Source organism: Mus caroli, unplaced genomic scaffold (assembly GCF_978045245.1).
Source record: "Mus caroli unplaced genomic scaffold, Mus_caroli_1 scaffold_8, whole genome shotgun sequence".
In the NCBI taxonomy this organism is placed as follows: domain Eukaryota; kingdom Metazoa; phylum Chordata; class Mammalia; order Rodentia; family Muridae; genus Mus; species Mus caroli.
The window spans coordinates 24,392,157-24,418,150 of NW_028227263.1; the positions used below are offsets into that span (position 1 = coordinate 24,392,157).

Here is a 25,994-nt window from a genome sequence, read left to right on the forward strand (position 1 = left end):
GTCAAGCTCGGGTGTTGCTCTTCATGTATTGGTCCACCTTGGTTTTTTGAAACCAGGTCTCTTATTGGTTTGGAGTGTGCAGATTCAGCTAGACTGGTGGCCTTTTGAGGCCCAGAGAGCCACAGATCTCAGCCTCCCTCGGGGAGGCTTGTAAATGCTCATAAATGCTTGGTGGTCAGCTTTCTATGTAGAACTCCTCTCGGTTGCGTGGTGAGCGCTTTGCTGGCCAGGCTATCTTTGCCCTCCTGGATATTTAACGTCTCGAGATTTGACACTGGCATTTTTCCCCCCATGTTCTGATGAACGATTTCTCATCTTTACAGACTGGAACTGAAGCCACACATCCTTGTTGTCTCCTGGTGTTTTATATTTATCAGCAGCATCCTATCGTTTGGTAATTACCTCTTATGTCTCTTTTTTGGTAATTATCTCTTATGTTTCTTTTTATTACTAAAGATTATTAGCTATTTGGAGATGTCTCTTGTTTATCTTTGCCTTCATATAACCTGGCTCACCATCATTGCTCAGTGAGTAGATTCAAGATTCATTCTCAGAACAAGCCTGTTGGGAGGTGGCCCGGGTCAGCCAGCATTCTGTTGCTGTAACAACATAATGCCCTCACAATCAACTTGTAAAGACACATGTTTATTTTGGCTCACAGTCATGTATGATCTAGTCTGTAGTAATGGGCTCCTTTTCTTGGAGCCTACATGTCTTGAGGGCGTGTAGGAGAACAATATGGTTGAGGAACATTTCTACTTCACAGGCAAGAAGCACAAAAGGAGCTGGCTCCAAAACCCTTTTTGAGCGCACACTCCAATGACCAAATGGCCTCCCACTAGGCCCTGCTTCTGAAAGGCTTCACCACCTCCCAATAACACCATAGCCTGGGGACTAAATTGTTAATATTTCAGCTTTTGGAGGACATGTTTGTAGATAGTGTGGCTTTATGAGTCTTCAGCAATCAGCATTGGTGTTTATAAGCTTAGTACTTAGCATTCTGACAGAGAAAGGCCTTGGCAGACTCATGGAAGCAGTATTTTTGTTGTTCTAGAGATTTTATTGTGGCCATAGGTGCCATAGGTTGAACTGGATATCCAAACTCTGCTTCCAATACACACTCCAGAAGCAAGAAGGGAAATGGGGCTTAAGGGAGCACCTCCACTCCCGCCACACACACACACAGCATTGCTGTGTAGTTCTCTGCACTTGCTCCCTTGCAAGGCTCAGCACTGTTCCTGGTGACCACCCTGAATCCCAAGCCAGACTCACTCAACTAGAAATTCTGAGCACAGATCCAGGAGCCTCGGTGAGAAAACTTATATCTCTATGGAGCAAAGGATGGTAGAGAGCAGTGGTTCTTGCCCTTCCTAAGGCTGTGACCCTTTAATACAGTTCCTCATGTTGTGGTGACTCCAGACCATAAAATTATTTTTGTTGCTACTTCATAACTGTAATTTTCTTACTGGTATGAATCATAATGCCAATATCTGTGTTTTCTGATGGTCTTAGGAGACCCCTTTGTAAGAGTTGCTCAACTCCCAAAGGGGTAGCGACCCCTAGGTTGGGAACTGCTGGTGTGGACTATTCATTCTTGTACCATACCGCCATCACTAAAGTTGCTCATGAGTAATGGTTACCATGTGTCCCATGTTCCTGCCTCCCTCATGTGTCCCTACTCAGTGGGATTTTGGCAAGGGTCTATAGATTGGTGTGTGTGTGTGTTTAAGGCAAAAATCACACATATTCCAGGCTAGCCTCAAACTTGCTTTGTAGTCAAGGATGACCTTGAACTTCTGATTTTCAAATTTGGGGATCACAGGTTTGTGATATCACATGCGGTTTATGTGTTTCTATGGATCAAACCCAGGGTGTGCATGCATGTGAGGCAAGCATTTGGTCAACTGAGTCATATCCCTACCCCCCACCCCCAGTCCATTTTTAATCGTGTGTTTAAAGACTCTCCCACCATGATAGGATTTTTTTTAAATAATTTTTTATTACGTATTTTCCTCAATTACATTTCCAATGCTATCCCAAAAGTCCCCCATACCCTCCCACCCACTTCCCTACCCACCCCTTCCCATTTTTTTGGCCCTGGCGTTCCCTTGTACTTGGGCATATAAAGTTTGTGTGTCCAATGGACCTCTTTTTCCAGTGATGGCCGACTAGGCCATCTTTTGATACATATGCAGCTAGAGTCAAGAGCTCTGGGGTACTGGTTAGTTCAGAATGTTGTTGCACCTATAGGGTTGCAGATCCCTTTAGCTCCTTGGGTACTTTCTCTAGCTTCTCCATTGGGAGCCCTGTGATACATCCAATAGCTGACTGTGAGCATCCACTTCTGTGTTTGCCAGGCCCCGGCATAGTCTCACAAGAGACAGCTCTATCTGGGTCCTTTCAGCAAAATCTTGCTAGTGTATGCAATGGTGTCAGAGTTTGGAAGCTGATTATGGGGTGGATCCCTGGATATGGCAGACTCTAGATGGTCCATCCTTTCGTCACAGCTCCAAACTTTGTCTCTGTAACTCCTTCCATGGGTGTTTTGTTCCCAATTCTAAGAAGGGGCACAGATTTTAAACCCTTGGAGTTTGCATGGCTGTCTTTGTTCAGTGCTGTATTCTCAGCACCAGGAAGGAGGTGACTCTCAGTGGGTTTCTGAAAATACCCATTATGAAGAACAGGAAACAGTGGAGGCTTTCATTTGGGAAGAATGAGGCAGGAGGATCATGCATTACTACGTTGTCCCACACCTCAGAATTCTGTGCTGTGTCATCTAAAAGGAAAACCCAGACTTCTTGCAGAGCTTGCTAGAGAGAGAAAAAAAAAATCCAAATTTTATTTATTTATTTATTTATTTATTTATTTATTTATTTATTTATTTATTTATTATAGGACAAGAAAGACCACCTTACGGGAGGGAGGAAGGAATTATGTTAGCTCATGATTCCAGAAGTTTCCGTTTGTGATCAGCTGGTTCCACTCTTCCTGAGCCTGTGTTGAGGCAGAAGCATCATGCTGTGCGAGTACAGGTAGGGCAGAGTTGCTCAACAGCTGTGCTTCTGCAGACTTTGAAGACCTATAGGAAACTACACTCAGGTGTAGACCCTTCTGCCAGAGGAGGAAGCCACCCATGTTTGTGGGAAGCTTAGTTTAGGTGCAGATCGCAACATGGGAACTGGGAGACTTCACCCCTCAAGTCCTACCCGTCCCACAAAGCTGTTAATACCTCAAGGAAGGAAAACACCTCACATATCTTTATATCCCTGGCACATAGGAGGTGTTAAATAAATGCTTCCCATTGAATATATCAGCGGAGAAGGGGCTGCAGAGACAAGATATGACCTTCAAAATTAAGTTTCTAGGAAGGTTTCCCCCCCCCCAACAATTCTTCCTAGCTGTTCAGTGTGAATTTAATCATAAATTAACAAACTTGCTGATGACACAAGTTCCAGTTTGACTCTGCGTCCACTCTGTAGCACCATCATCTGCAGAGCAAGCCTCAGTGTGTTAGCCTTTTGGGGATACTCCCTAGCCAGACCATGATCAGTTTTCGTCACCCTGGGGGCTCTCTGGAGATTACATTTCTGACTCACATTGGCTACCCAGTGGAACACAGATGGTTCCCACAGCCTCCACTGTCCACGCAAGGTGCACCTCGCACACACAGGAGTCTGCTGGAGCTGGGCATTATTGGGAACACAGAGTGAACACTCCTCTGATTATTGCAGACAGAGTCTCTGGAAGGCTTCCTTTCTGCTAAATTTGTGTGTTCTGCACTTGTGTTCTGGAAGGCCCAGCTGCCTGGGGGACTTTGTGATTTATTAGCTCCTAAGTGGGCAACGAGGCTCCTTGAAAAGCACCGCAGTCTCCAGGGGGATAATTAGCAGGCGCAGTGGAGGAAAGAGGCCTCTTTGCAAAGAGCTGATTCTGAAAGCAAACCTGCTAAATCTCCACGCAGAGCCAAGCTCCAGACACCTGTGGCCATTTACCCTTTGGCTGAGGTAGGCCCAGACTGTGTCAAGAGGCTGCTTCCTTCCACCTCTACAGCAGCAAACCCTGACTATTAACTGACCTTGGAGCAAAATGGTAAATTCCAGTTTAAACTCCACCACCGGTCACTCTCTGTTGCCCAGATGATATTGAACTAGACAGAATGTCTATGGTTCTTTTGATCCTGCCATGGCCACTGCTGGGCTACAGTCAGAGTGGACTATTCAAAGTTCAGTCTGTCCTTCTGAAGGCTGTTTTTCATGCTGAGGGGACTTTGATATGTGCCCTTTGCATGAAGCGTTTCTTTTCTTTTCTTTTTTTTTGTTTTTGTTTTGGATTTTTGGATTTTTTGCACTTTTTTATTATTGGGTATTTATTTCATTTACATTTCCAATGCTATCCCAAAAGTCCCCCACACCCTCCCACATCCACTCCCCCACTCCCCCACTCCCACCTCTTGGCCCTGGCGTTCCCCTGTACTGAGGCATATAAAGTCTGCACGACCAATGGGCCTCTCTTTCCAATGATGGCCGACCAGGCCATCTTCTGATACATATGCAGCTAGAGACACGAGCTCTGGGGGGGGGGGTACTGGTTAGTTCATATTGTTGTTCCATCTATAGGGTTGCAGATCCCCCCAGTTCCTTGGGTACTTTCTCTAGCTCCTCCATTGGGGGCCCTGTGTTCCATCCAATAGCTGACTGTGAGCATCCACTTCTGTGTTTGCTAGGCCCCGGCATAGTCTCACAAGAGACAGCTATATCTGGGTCCTTTCAGCAAAATCTTGCTAGTGTATGCAAATGCATATGTATGCCAAATGCATAATCAGCATTTGGAGGCTGATTATGGGATGGATCCCCGGGTATGGCAGTCTCTAGATGGTCTATCCTTTCCTTTCAGCTCCAAACTTTGTCTCTGTAACTCCTTCCATGAGTCCCTTGCTCCCAATTCCAAGAAGGGGCAAAGTGTCCACACCTTGGTCTTCGTTCTTCTCGAGCTACATGAAGTGTTTCTTAAGTCGTCTAATAGATTATTGCTTCTACCAGGAAGCCTTCCCTGACTGATGTGTCATTTCCTTTGCCTAAAGAGGCAAGGCACTTGTTTTCATCCCTCATGATGTCCATGGTACCCAGTGTAGACACAGTGTGTGCACTCTTGACACATTACCTAATTGAACATCCCATAGTGTTAGGAATTTTGCCTAGCACATCTCTGCATCAACAAGGTCTGTAGCCACTGTGAATTCAAGTACTCATTTATTAAGCAAGCATTTGTGTAGCACCTACTATATTCCAGTTACAAAGATATGTCAAGTATACATTTTTTTCCACAAGGAGTTAACAGCTTTGTGGGCAAACTAGGATTGGAGAGGGGCTGCATCAGAACTTAGCTTCCCATAAAACTGACCACTTTATTCTCTGCCATAAGGGTCTATGTCTGAAATCAATTTCCTGTAGGTCTCCTAAGTCCCCAGCTAAGTCTTGTTGGGACTCAAAACCCATCAACCAGTCATCTGATTACCTCGGAACTGATGAGGCTGCTCTCTTCATTGCCATAATGACAGGAAGTCGATTCTATTGGTAGTAGATAATGCTCAGCACAGAGACTCACAGCTGGCTAAGGTGCAGAGAGCAAGAGACTGTGGAGAGCTCGGCCCTAAGAGGAACATGTGCACCTCACCCTTCCCACGAAGGCTCAGGGGCCATTTCAGAAGAGAGGCAGAAAAAGTGTAAGAGATAGAGACAGTGGACGACGCCAAGGAAACATGCTCTTCAGACACAGCAGGGCAGTGCACGTTTGCACTCACAGCCGCTGATAGCAAGCACAGGACCTAGGCAAGCCCAAGCCTGACCAATCCCAGCGTGGAGGGGGCACTGGGCATGAGGCCCCATGCTAACTAACCACAGAGCTGTTAGCAGTTGTTAGCTGCTGGTAAGGAAAAAAATAGTTTTCCCTAAGCATGCAGGCCCTGGAAAGTCAACCACTCTCCAATGGGAGATCACACATCTAAGATAGGGGAAAGGGGACACAAAGTTGGATGGGAAAGGAAGCAGGATGGATGTAGAAAGAGTTGGAGGAAGGATAAATATGATACACGGTATGACATTCTCAATGTACCAATACTTTTTTTTTTTTTTAAGAAAGAAAATTAGTGGAGGTGAAGGAATCCTTCCCTGTGGGGATAATACCATTGGTGGAGGTGTGGAGGCCAGGCATCCATCCCTGGGGATAATACCATTGGTGGAGGTATGGAGGCCAGGCATCCATCCCTGGGGATAAAGCCATTGGTGGAGGTGTAGAGGCCAGACATCCATCCCTGGGTTTCCTCAGGAGGTTCAGCCCTTTGCAGGTCTCCCCTGTCACTGTGAGAAGACAGCACTGTGCTAGGTTTTCTTTCCTCTCTGTGTGACTCTCAGTTTTTAAAGGTCCCTAGTAAAGCCATACCTTGAGTGTTGTGGGACTTGTCTTGGATTCCATTGTACTGGTAGATACCACATGATCATATAGAGAACAGTGGGTCCTTTTAATGACAAGTCATGCACGTATTTTGGAATTTAAAATGCTTTTCATTTTTAAATGTATTTTTACAAAGTTTCTATGACTTGCTCATTATAATATATTGTAAATATATATATATGTATATATATATATATATATATATATATATATGCAGATATCAGCTATGTACAGAGTCATAAGCCACAAACCCAGATGGAAACAAGCCAATAGCTAGCACCTGGCATACTGCATCTCAGCCAATGTCTTTTCTAAGTCTAAGGACACAATCATTGTGCTCCAACTTCACAATAACCCTACCTAGCAGGTTCTCCCGGTTCCTGTTTGGGAGCTGTGGAAAGTAGGGCACAGAGGACCGAGGGAAATCACCAACGCAACACTGTTGCAGTCTGGATTCAAGTGCGGCTTCAGCACTGGAGGAAAAAACGTGAGAACATGAAAAATTCATCTTGGCACCAGGACAGCCTTTCTAGGCATGAGACAAAAACCACGGGAAAGTTAAAGCACATTAGAAAGCTACGTCTCTGCAATGGGAAAGTATCACAAGTAAGAGGGTCGTAGCAAAAGCAGCAAATACCTGTAGCGTGCTAACTGGGATCACGGAGGGATGGCTTCTTCTCTTTCATGTACATAGTTTATGAGTTTTCTCTGACTCCTCACAAAAAGCAAGTAATAGAGAAAGAGCCAGGAGAAGAAAGGGATGCGGGTCATTCATTAGAAAAGAACTAACGGAAAAAGCTACAGATGGAAAATAAGAACATGAAAATAATCTCAGTCTCTCCCAACATGCTCATTTAAAGGAATGCAAATTAAAGTCATGATCACCTGTAACATGGATCATTTATCCACTTGTAACGTAGTATGTGTGTGTGTGTGTGTGTGTGTGTGTGTGTGTAGGCAGGGAGAAGGAGAAGAAGGAGAGGTATGGAGAAGGAGAGGGGGGGAGAAAGGGAGAGAGATCCATGTGTGTCACAATGTATTTGGCAGTCAGAGGACAACCTCACTCTTCACTCCCACTTTGCCTGCTCCCGGGAAGTCTCCTGTCTCCACTTTCCATCTTTTCCAGGTGGAACATAGGAGTACAGATGTATGCTACTGTGTCTGTGTCTGGCTTTACGTGGATTCTCAGGGTCTCAGGTCCTCAATCTTGCTTCGTAAGCCTTTTACCTGCCGAGTCATCTCCCAGACTTAGGCTATATAAATGGTGACAAATTTTAACAAGGGTGTGAAGAAGGAAAGTGTTCTTGACAAGGTAAGAGCACAAATCAATGCACCTCTAGGAGGGCAGTTAGACATTGCCCACAAGGTCTAAAATGCACATCGTCTGGACATGGCCATTGCTCTTCTTGACAATTAACTATACAAACATGTAATGACTTGACGGATGCTCACTGCTGCAACTGTGGTAAAGATGGAGAGGCGTTCAACAGAGATCCCCTCTCTTCCTCTCTGGGGACCTCCTCCCTTCTGTGACCCTGCTTGTACTGTTCTCACAGTTCCAAAGGATTATAGTTCTCCTTACCACATCCAACTGAGGGCCATGGCTGGGTCTTGACAGAAAGAACAAGTGGGGATGAGATGCATTGCTTCAAGGCCAAGGTGAGCGTACAATGGACCCATCCTGTTCCCTGTCTTCTCTAGTGCAGGAGACTCTATAGCTCTAGAACAGAGCAAGTTCGACAAGTACGAGGAAGAGTGGGGACCTCGTTCAACTAGGAAATGCCTTCCCTGAGTGGCTGTGAGCCAGGACAAGCATTTTTGTTTGTTGCTTTGTTTAATTATTATTGCAATAGCAAGCATGAACATAACTACCACCCATTATACCCAAAAGATAGAGACTAGGAACAAACCCTGTGGCCATTAGTAGGATGTGGTTAAATAAGCTCTAACAAGGCTCTGCTATAGATTATAAAGCAGCCGTTAAAAGCAAGAAAGATCTATTTAAAGACACACTCGGAAGAGAGTCCAGGGCGTGTTGTTAAGTGGAAGAGGTGAGTTGCAGTCAGGTTAATGTGACCCTATTTGCGTTGAAAATCCACACACCTATGCTGGGGTGTATATGCGTGTGTCTCTTCTGAAAGGATGCACAGGTGTCCTTAGCAGGGCTTAGGTTTGGAGAATGACCTTGGGAGATCTGCACCGGATGGTGTTGTGCATCCTGGGAATTCATTTTCACCTTTAGTTTGATGTGTTTATGGACTTGCTTCTCTTCTTGACCATGAGCATGTGTTCTCGGTCATTAAGAAACTGTAGCTTATTAAAAGCTATTTGTAAAGGCCTCCATTGATATTATTTAGGAGGACAAATGCTTGCACTGCACACTGAGGGAAGGAAGGTTGTTTGGAGTGGCTGAAGTGTGAGTGGGTGGCGAGGACATGGCAGGCATCCTTCCTCTAGATGCTGGCCCGGATAGGAGGCTGAGGGACCGTGGGTGTTAAGTGTTTTTGCGAGTGCTTGAGCAGCCCTAAGATGTTTCCTGGCAACTGGACCTCAATTTCTCAGGCTCCATCTGTGACTGAGCTTGGGGACACTAGCTGAAGGTAACTGCATATCTGCCTGTCTCCTTGGGGTTTATCTTCTTCCTCTTCCCTCTGTCCTTCATCCTGGGTTAAGCCAGTAAAATCTCTGTGAGGTTTCACCAATACACAAACACAGTCGGTGTCAGGAAGGGGCCCAAGTGTCTGCATATCTATCTGGCTCTGCCTGGAAGCTGACTTGCCCGGCCTTGCTATTGGAGTAGCTGGGTGTCAAGGAGGCAGACCTAATAATACTGGTGCAAGGTATGCATTTGATGTAGGCTTCCTATAGTCAGCAGTTGAGTAACTGATGTCAGGTAAGGAGTTATGCATGATTAGAATTAGTAAAAACATTGGCTAGAATTTAAGTCAGAGCCATTCTGTTTCCTGGCTTCTGTGACATTCCTATCAGCTGCCTCACCAGCAACAGGTGGATGGCTCAGACTTCCTGTGCTGCCCTGAAGTCTAAGCCAGGTAAACAGGTGAGAGAGCCTGTATCAATCATAAAATGCCACACCCATCCTTGAATGGGCTTCCTGTTTTCTATTGGGTTTCCCTGATGGGATTCAAGTCTCTTTGGGGAGCCTGGTGCCTGCTTTCTCTCCTCATAGAGTAGTCCTCTATGGCTGCGGTTCTTTCCAGCTGAGGATCTTGATCCAGAGTTGAATGCTTCTACTTCCTCCTGTTAGTCACATTCTTCCTCATCCCGGTGCTTCTGATTGCCAGCCCATCTCCTCCCTCTAGTGTGTGTGTTTTGTTTTATTTTGTTTTCAGACAGGGCCCTGTGTAAGCCCTACTGGTCCCAGACTCATTACGCAGTGATGGCTTTGATTTTCTGATCCTAGTGGCTCCACCCCCTGAGTGCTGGGATTACAGGCACATGTCACCACAAGTTTTTCAAGGCCTGGGATCAAACCAGGTAAGCATTCTACCCATTGAGCCACAATCTCAAGCCTCTTTCAACTTTAGTCTTGGTTTAATTCTCCCTTATGTAGCATTGGGAGTGTCTACCCACTCCTTACTCCCTAAAATGTTTCTTCTTGGCTTTGGGCACACATGCTCCTGAGCCCTATGCCTATTCCATAGGGATCTCTCCAGGACTTTGCATTGATCTTTGCATGGCTCATCATCCACCCGTTGTCAAGCAACACCAAGGTCTAAATGATAAGTGGGTCTAACTAGTAACCTCTCCTCTCTGACCTTCATCATGGCCAGCTCAGAACTGTCTCAGCCCCCCCCCTCCCCCCCAGCCCCCGAAACCAAGGCTTCACAGCCTTTCTCTAGCTAGGGCTGACCCACTCAAACTCATTTGGATGCAGCTTACTCTTGTGTGATACTTTCCAATGTTGTCGGCATCCAGGAAACAAGAGCGTTCATGTGGGCAGTGATGCTTCTAAGTGGCGCTGAGGGGTCATTATTCTCTTTGTGGTTGCCATGAGCCAGCCTGAAACAGTATAGAGACCAACTCCAGGAGAGGCTCCCCTCCTTTCACAACTTGGACACCCTCTCCTTCCTACAGAATGGCAGATCATCTGTAAGGACATGAAGGAAACAAGCACCATGGAGGGCCTGAAGCTGGCTGCCCTCACCCTCTCCCCATCTGGAGTTCTGTCAGAAGGCACCTTAGTCAGTAGGTGATTCCCACCATAGAGTCCTGGCGGTCAATGTGAAGGACATTAGCACACATGGCCAGTCTGTCATGCTCCTCTGGCCAATGAACTCTTCCTCCGCACACATGTGACGTTAGCACTTTCCCACGCTTTTCAATTCACCAAATCCTGCCATTTGTAGATGAGGTTGGCTCATACTTCAGAGGGGATGGAGACCTCTGGGGTCAAGTGAGAATGGAGCAAACCAACCCAGCAGCTTTGGATGCCACCCTCCTGAGTCTGAGTATCCATCCCTTCACCACACTGTGCCCCCTACCTGAGCTGTCCATACAGCCCCCCCCCACCTCCTGCTGTGTGTATTCAGAGTCTCAAGAGCTCTTAGCATTTCCAGGTACTTGCAAGCTCTCCAACCAATGACTAGATGAATCAGTAAGTTTAGTCTTTTCCCACCAAGCTTTACAACCACCCCACTCCAGAGTCCCCAGAGATGTGGATGGATTTAAAGGGACAAGTTCTGCGAGGCAGCCCAACTTCCTGAAGCACAACAGTACCCCCTAGTGGGGCATGATCCTGATACAGCTAACAGAGTAGACACAGGAATCCCCGGGTTCCTGATGCTGCCTTTGGTGGACTTGATGGCTGATAAAAGAAGGACCTTTCTGTCTTGTCTCTCAATAGCTGTAGGCACACCGATTCCTGCATTAAGCCTCTTGGTTGCAAAGGTCCTCAGAGTTGGCTTTCTGACCATGCGGGGAACGAGACATAACTTATTGCCAAGGAGCCTACCGAGCAGTCAGTATCCCTCCCACCATAGTGTCCGGGCTCTGGTGTGCTTGAACCTGTTGGGTCCCCAGTGCTTGTTTCCAGGTTCGAGACTTGCCTAAATTGTACAAGTGTGGATTCTCAGCTAGCCTTGGAGTAGAGCAACGCCACCTGCTAATCCTAAGGCATTAATATTCTTTCTGTCCAGGATAGTTAACCCTAGCTCTTCCCATGGTGTACCCTGTCTCATCCTCAGATCAAATGTCACCATGATTCAGTGTGATTTTTGATACCCATGGACTCTTTCTCTCATAGATGCAAGCACAGGTGTGCAATGACTTTGCATATCTGTTTATCTATTGCCTTTCTCCCCTGTGAGTTCCCCCCACTAAATCCCATCAGCAGAGGATGGTGTCTGCCTCATCTCTGTGTATCTTTAATCCTTGTCACAGAGCCAATCTCATCACAGGCAAGCAGACGGGCATGAATCATAGCCACCAAATATCTCGCTTGTCAAATGAATAGGATGGGAAGGAGCTGAGGCCTAAATCAAGACAACATGGGCTCCTCGTGTAAGAAAGAGGTCTGCTGAAGATCTTCACAGAGGACTAATACACACACACACATGCACATGTACACACATGTGCACACACACAGAGTTTATATATTATCTGTAGCACACAACTGATTCAGAGATGAGATGCACTTTTTTGCATTGTTTATTTTTGCATATTCTAGGAAATTGCCAGAACACCGTAATGAGGATATATCATAATATTCATACAATAGTCACTTACTGAGTACCTACTGTCTGCCAGCCAGCTCTGAGGTCATGGCTATAAATAAAATAGACACAGGACTCACCCTGGTGAAGCTTCAGGCTTGGCAGGGGTGCTAAAGGGCAAAAGAAAATATTTCATTACAACTTGTTAAAAAGGAAAAGGAAGAAACATGTAATGAGTGAATGAAGTGCCCAGAGAAACCCTAAAGTGGCTGGAAAGTCAGGCAACGAGCACACGCTTAGAAGCAGACATTGATGAAGAAGATAAGAGGATACGAAAATGCAGGGTAGACTGGGGGGGATGGTCCAGTGGGTAAAGTGCTTGTTTTGCAAGCATCCAAGAACCCATGTGAAAGCTCTCTGTGGTGGTATGTGTCTGTAGTCCCAGCTCTTCTATGGTGAAATGGAGGTAGGGAAAAGACTGATCATAACCAGAATGCCCGGAACCAGCTAACTTAGCATACACAGTGGTGAATAAGACCCTGTCTCTAATGATGTTGGAAGGTGAGGACTGACATCTGAGGTGGTCCTCACTTCCACACATGTGTCATGCCATAGACATGACATGCTCCTGGACACACACACACACACACACACACACACACACACACTTGCAGATGGGGTTGGGATGAGGTAAGCCATTGTAGAGAATCTAAAAGTACACAAATACCCAAATCGACAGCCATCAAGAGAAGTCTGACTGATGCAGAAAGCAAAATCAGAACAAACTTGAACCTGATATTTTAATTCTAGTGTCACAATCCACAAAAGGACTGCCTTGAGAGACTTGGTGCAAGAGGCAGTAGTTGCAGCAATGCATGGTGTGTAGGTAGAATTGAAAGAGAGGCCTCAGATAAACTGGCTAGAATGTCAGACAAGATCCAGGAGGGAGGCTTCCCCTTCTCTGGGGGGGGTGGGGTTTTGTAGGGGTAGGGCTGGAAGTGGGGAGGGGGCTGCGAATGGGATGACCAGTGAATGGATAGATGAATTAATGAAAAAAAATCATTAAGCAGACATTTCCAAGGAGGTAAGATGGCTACATGGGTAGACTGAAGGCTACTTACTCCTAACAAAATGAACCAGCAACCCACGGATTTATGCACCCACACATTCAACCACTCACCCACCCAGTATCTATCCTATAGAAACATATCAGTTCAAATGTCTTAAATGACAAGTAGAAAGCAAGTGCTTTTGCAAGGATTACAGACATCCAGCATATGTAAAAGAAGCATTTCTACAAAGTCGAGCTGGATAAGGACATCTTAGCTGCATCAAATTCCAGGCAAAACAACAGCATCCAAACAAAAACACAGATTATCATCTGTAGAAGTTTGTAGAGGAAAAATGACTCCTAATATTTATTATTTTGTCAGTTTGCTCATGAGAACAAAAGAAAAGCACTGAAAAGCATTCAACAGCTTGAAAAACATCACATCCCACCCTCCAAAGAGCACCCCGAAAAGGACAACAGCTGCCCAAGTGACCAGGTGGCAGAGCTAGAGACTACAGAAGTTGTGCAAAAAAAGGACAGTAATTGGGGTTAAACTATACAGAGGCCAGTAAGTAATGCTTTTAGCTTCCACTGTCAAAACTATTCTTCTAACAAATACCATGTGTTCTCATTTACATGTGAAGCTAAAACCTAGCAGGTCTTATAGGATGAGAGAAGAATGGTGAGTATCAGAGGCAGGGAAGGGCTGGGGGAGAGGGTGGCAATTGGCACAGGAATGTGATTGGACAGGAGGGGTAGGGGCTCCTCTGCTTCAATGTGAGTCTGACCAAGAATGACAACAGTCAGCTGTGTGTTTTTTAAAGGTACTGTGGAGGCTTCAGATATGAGGAGAGGGGAGCTTATGCTTTTGTAGATGGTGAACAGGACCTCCAGACTCAATGTCCCTGGGCACAGAGAAGAATGGATTGAGACAAGGAGCCAGGACACTAGCAGGCAAGCTATATCTAGTTGGAGTGACAAATAGAGGGTCCCTATCAAAGAACCCCCTGAATACAAAGAGATAAATATAAGTAGATGTTGGCTTCAGAAGGGTTGGCAATAATGAGGAGAAAACATTCTCCCTCTTCTCCTTCCTTCCTCTTTCTTTCCTTCCCTTTCTCTGTTCACTCGTTTTTGTTTTGTGGAGCTGTGTCTCAGGCTTGTTAGGCACTGAGCGCAAAGCAATACCATCAGAAGCAAACGGAGCACAAAACTACACCATCAACAACAAATGGGTTCTAACACGCTCTCCCAGAAGCTTGGGGGTCAAGGTCGCAGAGACCACCTGTCTGGACAGACAAAGGGTAGCTCATCTCTATAGATGGGGACAAGGACCGCCAGACTGCATGCCATCGGGCGCAGAGAAGAGTGGGCTGGGGCTCTGATGCAGGCATGTAGATCTACTTGGGGCCACATGGGAGAACCCCCTTAAAACAAACGGGCCATCAAATCCTATCCCCCAAAGTACATTATAAAAGCCGGCGAGTTGCATTGAGTCAGTATAATTCCATCGAACACCGCGTTATTACTCAGTGCAGAAATAGGTCACAAGAAAGTTAACATCTCCATAGATTAGTACTTAGTAAATGCAACATCCGTTACTAATTGAGAAAAACTAAGCTTAAGAAGGCAGAAAGTTGCGTCTTCAACAACCACCACCATCTCAAAACAGAGCGGCCATCTTAAAGCATAGGCAGCCGGCAGGAAGGGAGCAGAGATTAGATTAGCTCTGTGAGGCTCACGGCAGGCATGGCACCGCGTCCACCTCACAAGAGCTATTTCATTTGAATCTCTCAGTAGCACCAGGTATGTGTCTCTATTAACTTTAAGACCTTATTTTTCACTTAGGAGATTAGGTGCAAAAAAAGAACCCGCCTAGGGTACTGAAAAGTAGAAGCAGGCACAGAAACCCCAGCACTTCCATTCAGCTGCCTCCGTCTGGGCACCTCCAGGCTGGGAGCCTCATTAAGGCTAGGCAAGACAAAGATGCCCACTAACACAATTAATATTTAACATTGCTCTATAATTTATGGACAACTCAATTAAAACTTTAATAAATGGAGAGATGGGAACTCGTAATGTTAGTGAGAGACATCAATTCTTCTCAAATGAATCTATAAGTCAAATGTAATTCCAACCCAAATCCCAAAAGGACTTAAAAATTGAATTTGACAAAATAATTATAAAGTTTCTATTGGATTAATAAATTAATGAAAAGCGCCAGTTCATTTTATTAGGAGTAAGAGTGATAGAGGCAGAGACTTGCCACATCCCATATGAATGCATGTATGAAAGCTGTCGTAATTAAAACACTGTGACTGTGGCTTGGGAGCAGAGAGATGGAGGATGAATAAAATCAGGTCAGAAACAACCTAAAACTTTGTTTCAATAACCCTTTATCTTCTTCTTTCCTCTCAATATTTTCCTCACCTCCATTCTCTCTCTCTCTCTCTCTCTCTCTCTCTCTCTCTCTCTCTCTCTCTCTCTCTCTCTCTCTCCTTTCCTTTTTTTTTTTCAGTGTTGGGAATCAACAACCAGGGTTTTGTGCACACTAGGCAAGTACTCTACCCCTGAGCTACATTCCTTGCCCCAGGGGTAGTGTTTGCAATGACTGGAAACATTCTGAGTGACTGGGTATTTTGGTAAACACCAGCAAGTCATTTGTGGGGTGGTGGGCTTAGATTTCTTTATTCACTGTTATCTCAGTATTAAGTCAAAATGAACAAACTAATTCAATGTTAAGAAGAAAACCATGGGTCCATTGAAATGGATCACTGGGTAAATATGCTTGCCACCAAGCCTGATGACCTGAATTTAATTTCCAGGACCTACACACGGTAGAAAGAGAAGATTTAACTCCCACAAGCTACCCTCTGACCTCCACATGTAGACTGCATCCTCTCCTCAATAAATCTCACATACACACACACCCCAGCATAAACAATCAGTAATCCAATGGACATGCCTATCCATGGGCGGTGTTTACTAGATTTAAAAAATTTAGTAAACAGGGGAAGACATAACCAGACTACAAGAGATAAAAGCAGAAAGGGGGACTTTTGTTCTGACCATAAAATTTCCAAAGTATTACAGTAGAAAACAACAATAATAACAGTGACAAAAACATAAAGAGGAAGTAAGTGAAAAAGACACACTCCACTTCATATAAGGCAGGCACACGACATCTTTGTAAGTTATTAAGAGAAACTGCTCCAAGGTCGAAAAGATGGCTCAGCTGGTAAGAGCACTGGCTGCCCTTGGGTAAGACCTCAGTTCAGTTCCCAGCTCCCATACAATTCCAGTCCCAGGGGCTCCCACATTCTCTCCTGGTCTCCTCGGGCACTCAGATTTTTACCCCTACACATAAATATTAAGAAAAAAACCACACCAATAGAAAACTGAAGAAAATACATAATTATTCACAAACAATATCATCTTTGGCAAAACATTCAAATTCAGTAGCTGTCCAAGTGATAAAAAAATAAATCCAAATAAAGTAATGTCTTTTTAAAAAAGATTTATTTATTTATTTATTTATTTATTTATTTTATGTATGTGAGTACACTGTAGCTGTCTTCAGACACACTAGAAGAGGGCATTGGACCCCATTACAGATAGTCCTGGGCCACTATGTGGTTACTGGGAATTAAATTCAGGTCCTCTAGAAGAGCAGCCAGTTCCCTTAACTGCCGAGCCATCTCTCCAGCCCCAGATAACACGTTAAAAATTATTTATTTTACTCAGACATGTGTGCTCTAAATAACTATTTGGGCTGCGAATATGCTCAAATGTTATAGAAGACACTCACTGGAATGTATCCTGTCAAAATACTGAGACAGTTGTGGAAAGGTGTTCAAGGCCACTTAGCATATGCAAGTGGTAAAAATAATAAAGATAACCTAAAGGTATTCAGCCCTGGTATGATTGTTTTAATAAAGTGCTCTGCTATGATTACAAGCTGCATTTTAGCAGATGTTTCAGATAGGAAAAGCGGGTGCTTATTAGATTTTAAAAAATGATTTAGAAAATATTTTATATCTGCAGGTGTTTTTGGATACCCAAATGAAGACCCCAGTTTACTCCCTGGTAGTCTAAGTCTGTCTCACATCTTCCCCCTCACTGTAGAGCATGCTGCTGCTCCTCGTCTGATATTCTTATGAAATTCTCTACTTCTTCACTCCCAACACACTTATAACATTCTAAATAAAAACAGAGCTATAGCCCACTTCTGCCAAACAAGTTTATAACAGCAACCTCAAAGAGAAAATAAGGTGCACATGTCTAAAATATATTGGATGAGGTGCAAGGAGAGATTAGGCTGAAGCCTCTGGGAGGGGAAATTGGAGGTTCGGGGCTGGAAGGAAACTCGTTTCCCATTAGGAAACATAACTCCTTGAAGATCCAAGATCAGCATGGTACTCAAATGTATTAGATACAAAGAAACATAAGTTAAATTCCTTGTAATTTTAATTTTATAGTTAAATTTAAACTAGGATTAAAATTCAATTTAATTTAAAATCAACACTTTGCAATTTCATTTTTGCAATACAAATTACATCATTTTTTGCACCTTTTTTTTCAAGTACCCCCTTCCCCCCAAATGAATGTAGGAATTGAAAGTTTCAGTCTCTGTCTTGCTTCTTAACATTGAGTAGCCACTGGCAAGCCACTTCACCTCCAAGCCTCACTTTCCCTATTAAAGAGAATGAAATAAAATTGAGTTGTGGAAAGAATTGGGAGCGGTATGTGAAAATTTCCCCATCTGATTCCCCACTTAGTGGGCTCCCATTAGCTGTAGTTACTATCAGTAACCTTGTACCTGCCTGGGACTGGAGGGGGAACCTAGGCAGAACGCAATTATCCACCCTGGAACAGAGCCAGGATACCTGTGTTGCAAAACACACAGCTGAACGATCAGCCTAGACACCAGTGTGTACACATCGAGGGGCAGCCCGTGCTCCTCTGGGCTTGGGAAGTAAACTGCATTTCACATGGCACAGCTGCTTGTTTTTTTTAAAAAAAAAAATTCCACAACTAATTAGCCAGTTTCCTCATCAGCCATGTCTATGTGGATTAACTAAACAGGCTGTTTCCTGTTAAACACAGGTGATTTCTACTACATAACAATGCCTCCGGCAAGACACCTAGTGCCAGGGAATTGGACAGTTAAAGGTAACTTTCAGCCCTCTTGGCAGGCATTTTTGATATAGCAGGTCAGTTTGATGGCTCTTTAAATCAGGAAGGCACAGTATACAACATACTACACATGCCTTCTACAGATTCAGAGATCTGTCTGACTTTGCATCCAATCCTGCTTGGTCATATCCAGACTGAGTACTCGGATGTAAGTTATTTAATCTCAGCAAGCCTTAGTTTCTACATCTATTAAATGGAATTGTTGCAATAACTGATGAGTGTAACAGCTGATATAAGGAGGTTGAGGGGAAAGGTAGGAGGTGTAGTGCATGGGGACTGCAGGGTCCTAAGAACCATGGTAACAGACAGAGCCAGGTGGTGTTCACCTGCAATCAGCTGTAAGGCTATTTAGAGGCAGGAGGGCCCCAAGTTCAAGGCCTGCCTGGGCTATAGAGTGAACTCAAGACATGCTTGGCAACTTAGTGAGACAGTCACAAAGTCAAGAAAAAAAAAAGGGGGGACAGTGTTATAGCTCAGTCATAAAACACTTGGCTTGCCCTGCCCCACCCAGCCCCCATGTGTATGTGTGTGTGTGTGAGGAGAGACAGAGACAGACAGACAGAAGCTGAGAGACAGAGACGGAAAGAAACATTTTTACTTCTACCACTGCTAAGACAAAACCAAACCGAAGATACTTGTGCATTTGTATTAGAAGATCTGAAGGGATTTGAAAACTATCCTCTGAAGGGGTTACAGAAAGATATATGTAGCTGAGATCTTCTGTCTGTTAAGGATGGGGTTGTCTCATATGTGTATGTATGTGTGTGTGTGTACATATGTATTTGTATGTGTGCATGTGTGTATGTGTGCATGTGTATGTATATATACATGTGTGTGAATGTGTGTATGTATGTATGTGCATGTGTGTGCACATGCATGCCTGTGTCCATGTATGTGTGCATGTGTATGTGTGTATGCATGTATGTGCATGTGTGTGAATGTGCGTATGTATATATGTGCATGTGTATAAATGTATGTATGTATGTGTGTGTGCATGTGTGTATGTGTACATGTGTATGTGTGTATGTGTGCTCATGCACATGCATTCATAGATGCTCTTGTTCATGCAGGTATAAATGTAAAGGCCACAGGTTGGCATCAGGATGTCTTCCTTAGTACTTCTTCTCCAAGCCTCTTGTGTGTCTGGGGTGCTCCATTTCAGCAAGGTTGGCTGGTCAGCGAGGAGCAGGTGTGTCCAGCCTGGCTGGCATTAGGGGCATGTGCCACCACTCCCAGGCTCTACCTGGGGATCTGGATCTAAACTCAGGTTCTCATGCTTGTCCAGGGAGCACTTTACTCCCTCCCTGAGCCATCTCCCTGGCCATGTACTGAGATTTAAGAAACAGTTTAACTTTAAAAAAGCTAAAGGATTTCTATACTGTCCCTTGTGTTACACATATAAATAGCCGGTTTATTAGATGTTCTGGAACAGAGATGTAAAAATAACTGTTTAAAAGTATGGCTCTATTAAGATAAAACCATTTCAATGGGTTTCATACACACAAAAATGAATTCTCTTCTAGGAAGGGATTTTCTTTCGTAGCCGCACACCTGGTGCAGTTACTGTAGATGGAGTCACAGAGGCCCATGCTTTCCCAAGACTGTTATAGAAGTGTAAGTAGATCTTAGCCCTATGACCTTGTATGGGAAGAAATTTCTGATTAGATACAATGTCAAAGGAGGGACATTAGCTTCTCTTCTAGTCGAGCAAAGTGTGCAAAAACCCTAGGATCTTCCTCATTGGATGAAGGTCTTGGAATGAACGTAGGTGTTTACTGACTGCCGAAGCCTTCCACCAGCTTTAAGTATTGCATTTTTCCTCAAAAATCAATTATTTCCCAGAAACTAATAGGGGTCTCCCTAAACCCCAAGTTTCATGTAACCTCCTAATTGTGGTAAAAAAACAAACCAAAACAAAAAAGTCAGATGCACATACAAACATACATTCATACATACATACACATGCACACATGTACACATACATTCACACACACGTACATACATACTTACATACACACATGCACATATATACATACATATACATGCACACATACATGTATGCATACATACACACACACATACAAATACATAAACACATACACATGCATACACACATGAGACAACCCTATCCATAACAGACAGATCTCAGCTAGATATATCTTTCTGCAACCCCTTCTCTCATGGTCTTCATGAGGATATTTTTCAAATCCCTTCAGATCTTCTAATGCACCCCCCCCTCCTACTGCACTTTTAAAGCATACAGAAAACAGACCCAAGCTGTAATCCAGTCTCCATCGCTTGAAGATTAGGGTACTAGTAACTCTCCACCTCTCTGAGTCTCAGTTCCTGTGTTTAGGAGATGAAGGAAGGAAAATACACTCTGCAAGCTTTTGCAGGGTTTGAATAAAATACATAGGCGGTGTCAGCACAGTGCCCTGCACATGGATGATGGAATGATACCCTGCATTGCCTCCATCTCTACTTATTGTCATGGCAACCAAGTTGGAGTTTGATTGTACATTTATCACCAAAATTCTTGAGCCAGAAGGTTCTGTTGTTCTCGGGGCTCCCTCTTTTGTTTAATTCCAAGAATTTATACAAAGATTTGGGTCTGCACACATCCGCATTTTTGTTTTTGTTTTTTCAGCTAGCCATATCCTTGTGTAGCCAGAACATAGAGGAAGCTGGGTTGGTATTGATTTTCATGATACGGTGGCTATTGTACAATGTTGTCAACTGGTTCACTCGATGGTGTGTGCAGGATACTGCCCTTGGTGCTGAAGCCATTATTTTTAAAGCCTTAATTAAAGAGCCTACATTCTAACAGAGAAGGAATATGGCTACAAAGGAAGAAGAAATGCTGAAAATGGAGATGTATTTAAGATGTGAGGACAGCAAGCACCTAACTTGACTCCAAAGAGTGCAAGGCTGTGTTCATGGAGCTGGTGTTACTTGGATAAGTACGTATCTTAACACTGTGAAATAGAAAGTAGAGTGTATTTGCCAATCCACACCAAAAATGTCAGTGATGTCTGATGCTGCAGACAAGATAAAGGCTCTCAACAATTAGCCCTATGCTGATGAGATCATTGGCAGCCCTAGAGAGAGAAATGGGCTTAAGGGTTCAGATCTGAACATCAGCTCAGACTGAGAGACAGAAGACCGGGAATCAGCTTGGAGTCTAGATTTACCCCCTCTTTCAAGAAGCAGACACTGAGACAAGACTTTTGTGCAATCGCTTATTTGGAAGGTGTTCTTAGAAATCAGCCAAAGGTATGGACAGAAAGGAAGCAGTCATAACTTTGCTGTCGAGCCAGTTACCACTAGGAGAAGTGAGGGGAAAGACATTGAAGAGCCAGAGTGAGAGCTGTCCCAACCAAGAGGTCTACAGTGGCTGTCCATGAGCCCATGCCTGCTATTAGCTGAGAGTTACTGAGTACCCCAATCCTCAAGTCCAAGGCAATTTTTAGAAATATGAACTCCCCAGAACTTTAGCCATGATGCTACTGTCAAGTGACAGCCACCAGCATGTAGGAGTGAGGACGGAGGCAGCTCTGAGCAGAGCACAGAGGGCCTGCTATGGGTTCATGCATATGTGTGCATAGGTCGGGATGTGCAAGTATTGAAAGGTTGTGTTGCTCCAAAGCACTGATGCTGAGACAAATCTCCATGTCGACAGCAAGTGGACATGGGGACAGGGAAGTGATCGGAGGACAAGGTCAGAGTCCTAGTGACTTGGATTAGTGTCTTTTCAGAGTCTTCCCAGAGTTCCATGTGAGAACTCAGTGAGAAGACAGATCTATAGGCTGGAAGCTGGTGCTCTAATTTTAGACTTGGGTCTTACTGTAAGCAATGCATGTCTCTCTATAACTCACCCAGTTTATGGTATTTTGTTGTATCAATTTGAATAGATTATGATATTGGCTAGTGACTGATTTATAGAGCAAGATTGACTGTTAAAGAGTGGCTCCAAATATTTAATGTAAAAAATGGTTTTAAAGATGCCTGTGTATAAGGTGACTAGAGGCACACACACACACACACACACACACACACACCCCTCAAAACTCTCAAGAATACCAGGGACATGGGTGAACCAGGGCTGATTGTTCTAAAGAGATCCATGCTGCAGTGTGAGTGGGTCACATGCATCCCTCTGAAGGTCCTTTAGCCTATGAAGCAGAGGCTGATTTTTGTGTGGTGTAATGTGGCTCAGCGCTTGAGTGGTTGTCTAGTATGTGCCAGGCTCTGAGTTTGTCCCTCTGCTCTGCAAAAGATAAATGAAAAACCATCCACCTTGGGCACTCCATTTAAAGTTGTGTGAAGCGGCTTCTTTGCAGCCAAGAAAAAGTGGAGAGCAAACCAAGTGTCCATGGAGTTTGCCAGGTGGTCTCCCCTGTGCCTGGGCTTGCCCCAAAGTGACGCATTTGTCTGTTCTGCACAAGGCTGGCAGCAGTCCTAAGCTTCATACGAGGATTCCTTCGCTGGAGTTTATGAGAAGATGGAGCTTCGGAAGTGGGTCATCCAGACTGCATGTGCAGTGGAGCAGTCTCGACGCACAGGCACCTTACAGCACCTTGTCCCTAAGTTGTGCTTCCTGGGAAGGCTCTTTGCTGAGAGTACCAAGAAGAGAAACACAAAGCTGTATATCAATTTGTTTACTGCGGGAAGCATCTGTTACTTTGCTATGTTTTGCAAGGAAACTTGCCGTCTCATATTCATAAATGGGTTGCTTTGAGTTTAATTGTGCAGCTAACTGGAGCTATAAAGCAGACTTCGTGGCTGTCTGGAGAGGAGTTTGAGGGAGAAGCAAATGAGCCCACAGGACCACTTGGCTTAGAGGAAAATACAAGTGTTACTGTATCCCCTAAAAGCAATGCACATTCAGCCATCCATCTCAAGATGGGAGGGAGTGCCCCTTGCAAGGCGCTGGTAAAAGAAGGCTGTTTTCTCTCCCTCCTTCCCTCCCTCCCTCTCCTTCTCCCCCTCCCCTCCTTCTCCCTCTCCCCCTCCTCACTTTTCATCCCCTCCCTCTCCCTCCGCCTTTCTCTCTAGCATATGTTTCTTTTGTGATGTAGCCAAGCTGACCCTGAACTTAACAGTCTTTTTGCTTCTTCCCCCCAAGTAAGCAAGTGTTAGAGATACAGGCATGCATCATCACACCAGACATGAAAGATCGATTTCTTTATGTATGGATGTGTGTAGACTCATGTACACATGTATGGAGGCCAGAGATTAACATGGGATGTCTTCCACAACTACTATTCACCTTATTTTCCTAAGACTAAACTCAGAGTTCCCTGACTGGCTTGAATGGCCAGCGAGCCCCAGGGATCTCTCTGTCTCCATCTCCCCAGTGCTGGGATAACAGACATGTGATGTCATCCTCTGTCTCCACCTTCCCAGTGCTGGGATAACAAACATGTGATGTCATCCTCTGTCTCCATCTCCCCAGTGCTGGGATAACAGACATGTGATGTCATCCTCTGTCTCCATCTCCCCAGTGCTGGGATAACAGGCATGTGATGTCATCCTCTGTCTCCATCTCCCCAGTGCTGGGATAACAGACATGTGATGTCATCCTCTGTCTCCACCTTCCCAGTGCTGGGATAACAGGCATGTGATGTCATCCTCTGTCTCCACCTTCCCAGTGCTGGGATAACAGGCATGTGATGTCACTCTTGTTTCTAATGTTGGTGCTGGGGATCCAAACTCCGGACCTCATTTCTGGGCAGTAAGCACTTCACCAGCTGAACATCTTTCTAGCCCCAAGTATTGGTTCCTGATGTGTTCACTCTCAGAGTTTGAGAGCAGAGCTAGTCAGGTCTACTGAAATCTGTGTACCATAGACTTCCAGCAGCCAAGGATGACTGTTAACCAGGTCAAAATGTGCTTGTCTTCATTTCAGTGCCATGTGCAAAATCCTCATGAAAGTATTTATCTGGGAAAGAGAGCCTGTTTTCTCCCTAGTAGAGGGACATTTCTGGTATTAAAAACAAGCAAACAAACAAACAAACAAAAAACATTCTAGGACAGAAAAGAATTCACAGGGACACATGCCGAGGAAGTGTGGATTTGAGAGCAGTAGTTCTAAGTTCAAATGTTATGTTCTTCTTGGGAAGGGATTGTCTTGACTCCTTTCAACCTCATCTCCAAAGACTATGGCTTCGAATAGTGGCTGGGCTGTCCTCAGGTATTGGAAGTTGGAGGAGGTATAGGAGGGGAAGCCTTCTTCTGTCCACCCTTAAGGAATCCTTTGCTCTGTTTGTACAGGAGTTTGTGATGTCAGAGGTGTGTAGTCCAAGAGTGAAAAATGCAATGGTTTGGGGCAGATGATGCTTGAGATAGGCGTCTACATTGGATCAGAACCTGCCTAGCTTCATATGGGATTAAAAATGATGGTAAATATACTTTCCTTCCTTTTGCAGATGGAAAAACTGATGATAAGAAAGGCACCCAGGGTTACCCAACTTAAAAATGGCCAAACATAGGTACAAACCCAGGAGCCTGTTTCTGTAGCACCTGCATTGGAATATGACACCCCAGAATGATGGCCAGGACCTGGGGAGATTCATGGTGTGACAACCCTTCAACCATACAGTACTGGACAGCAGGATGTAAGGATCTATGTGAGCACTTGCACACGCTCTGAACACTATTGAGGCTGAAGCATTGCTGTCCCTTCTCTCCCATCCGGAGGCAAGGGAATCTAGACTTGAGGATCTGTTCATTCTCTTACCAGTATGCTCTTAGGCAAGCTGATGAAGCCTCCATTCCTTGGGTCTCTTGTCTGTAAAATGGTGATATGAAGCCTATAGAGTGAGTCAGATGGTGCTCCCCAATATATAGTAAGCATGATATCAGAGTTAACGTTGTGGAATTTGGATCAAGGGTGTCTATACTTCTTGACTGATCCTCTACTCTCTTTCCCTGTCCCCCGGTCTCTGTTACTTGCCCATCACAGGTAAACTCTGGACCCTTTGGAAGGACCTGCCCTGGTTCCTAGAGCAGGTCTGAAAGTCACCCTCTGGCATTCTCTCAATAGATGTAAAAGACAGCCTGACGTCCCCTGTGACTGGCTATGTGGGTGCTCCAGATTTCCCATGATCTGATGTTCCTCTGTGTCTGGCTGGGGGTGTGTGTGCCCCAACTTTCCGCAAAAGCAGGACCCAGTGTTACTGTTGGCTTATGTTCAAGATCCCAGTTCAGTCTAGTATGGCCACAAATAGAAACAGAAGTTGGGTTTTAATTTCTCCCTGCATCTGTATTTTTCCTTAATTTAGAGTTTAGAGGCAGGAAGTGAGGCGGGCTGTAGTTAATCACTAACCCCAGGAGAAGGGAGTAAGGATAAGGATACAGTTCAACCAAACGAGCAAACAAGCAAACAAGCAAAACCCAAACACAAGTCTGAACTCATCTCAGCTGTCATTGGTGGTGTCTTTCTTTAAAGAGTCATCATGTTTGTTTGTTTGTTTGTTTATTTATCTATCCATCTATTAATTGATTGATTGATTGTGGGGGCGGGGGGAGGAGTGCACTGGTTGGGTTCTTTTATGCCAAGGCACACATTCAGATGTCAGAGGACGATCTGCAGGAGTCAGATCTCTCCTTCCCCTACATGGAAC

At 44.6% G+C, this 25,994-nt stretch overlaps 1 protein-coding gene and 1 long non-coding RNA gene across 3 annotated transcripts in view; one reads left to right on the forward strand and one right to left on the reverse strand.

Moving 5' to 3' along the window:
- The window catches only part of LOC147002862 (uncharacterized), a 48,126-nt gene extending 45,122 nt beyond the window's left edge, over positions 1 to 3,004 (forward strand). For both annotated transcript variants that reach the window (XR_015048065.1, XR_015048064.1), the window contains exons 4-5: positions 324 to 394; positions 2,896 to 3,004. This is a non-coding gene — a long non-coding RNA (uncharacterized LOC147002862). The remainder of the gene's footprint in view (positions 1 to 323; positions 395 to 2,895) is intronic.
- The window catches only part of Hs3st2 (heparan sulfate-glucosamine 3-sulfotransferase 2), a 103,945-nt gene that overhangs the window by 6,870 nt on the left and 71,081 nt on the right, over positions 1 to 25,994 (reverse strand). The window lies entirely within an intron of this gene.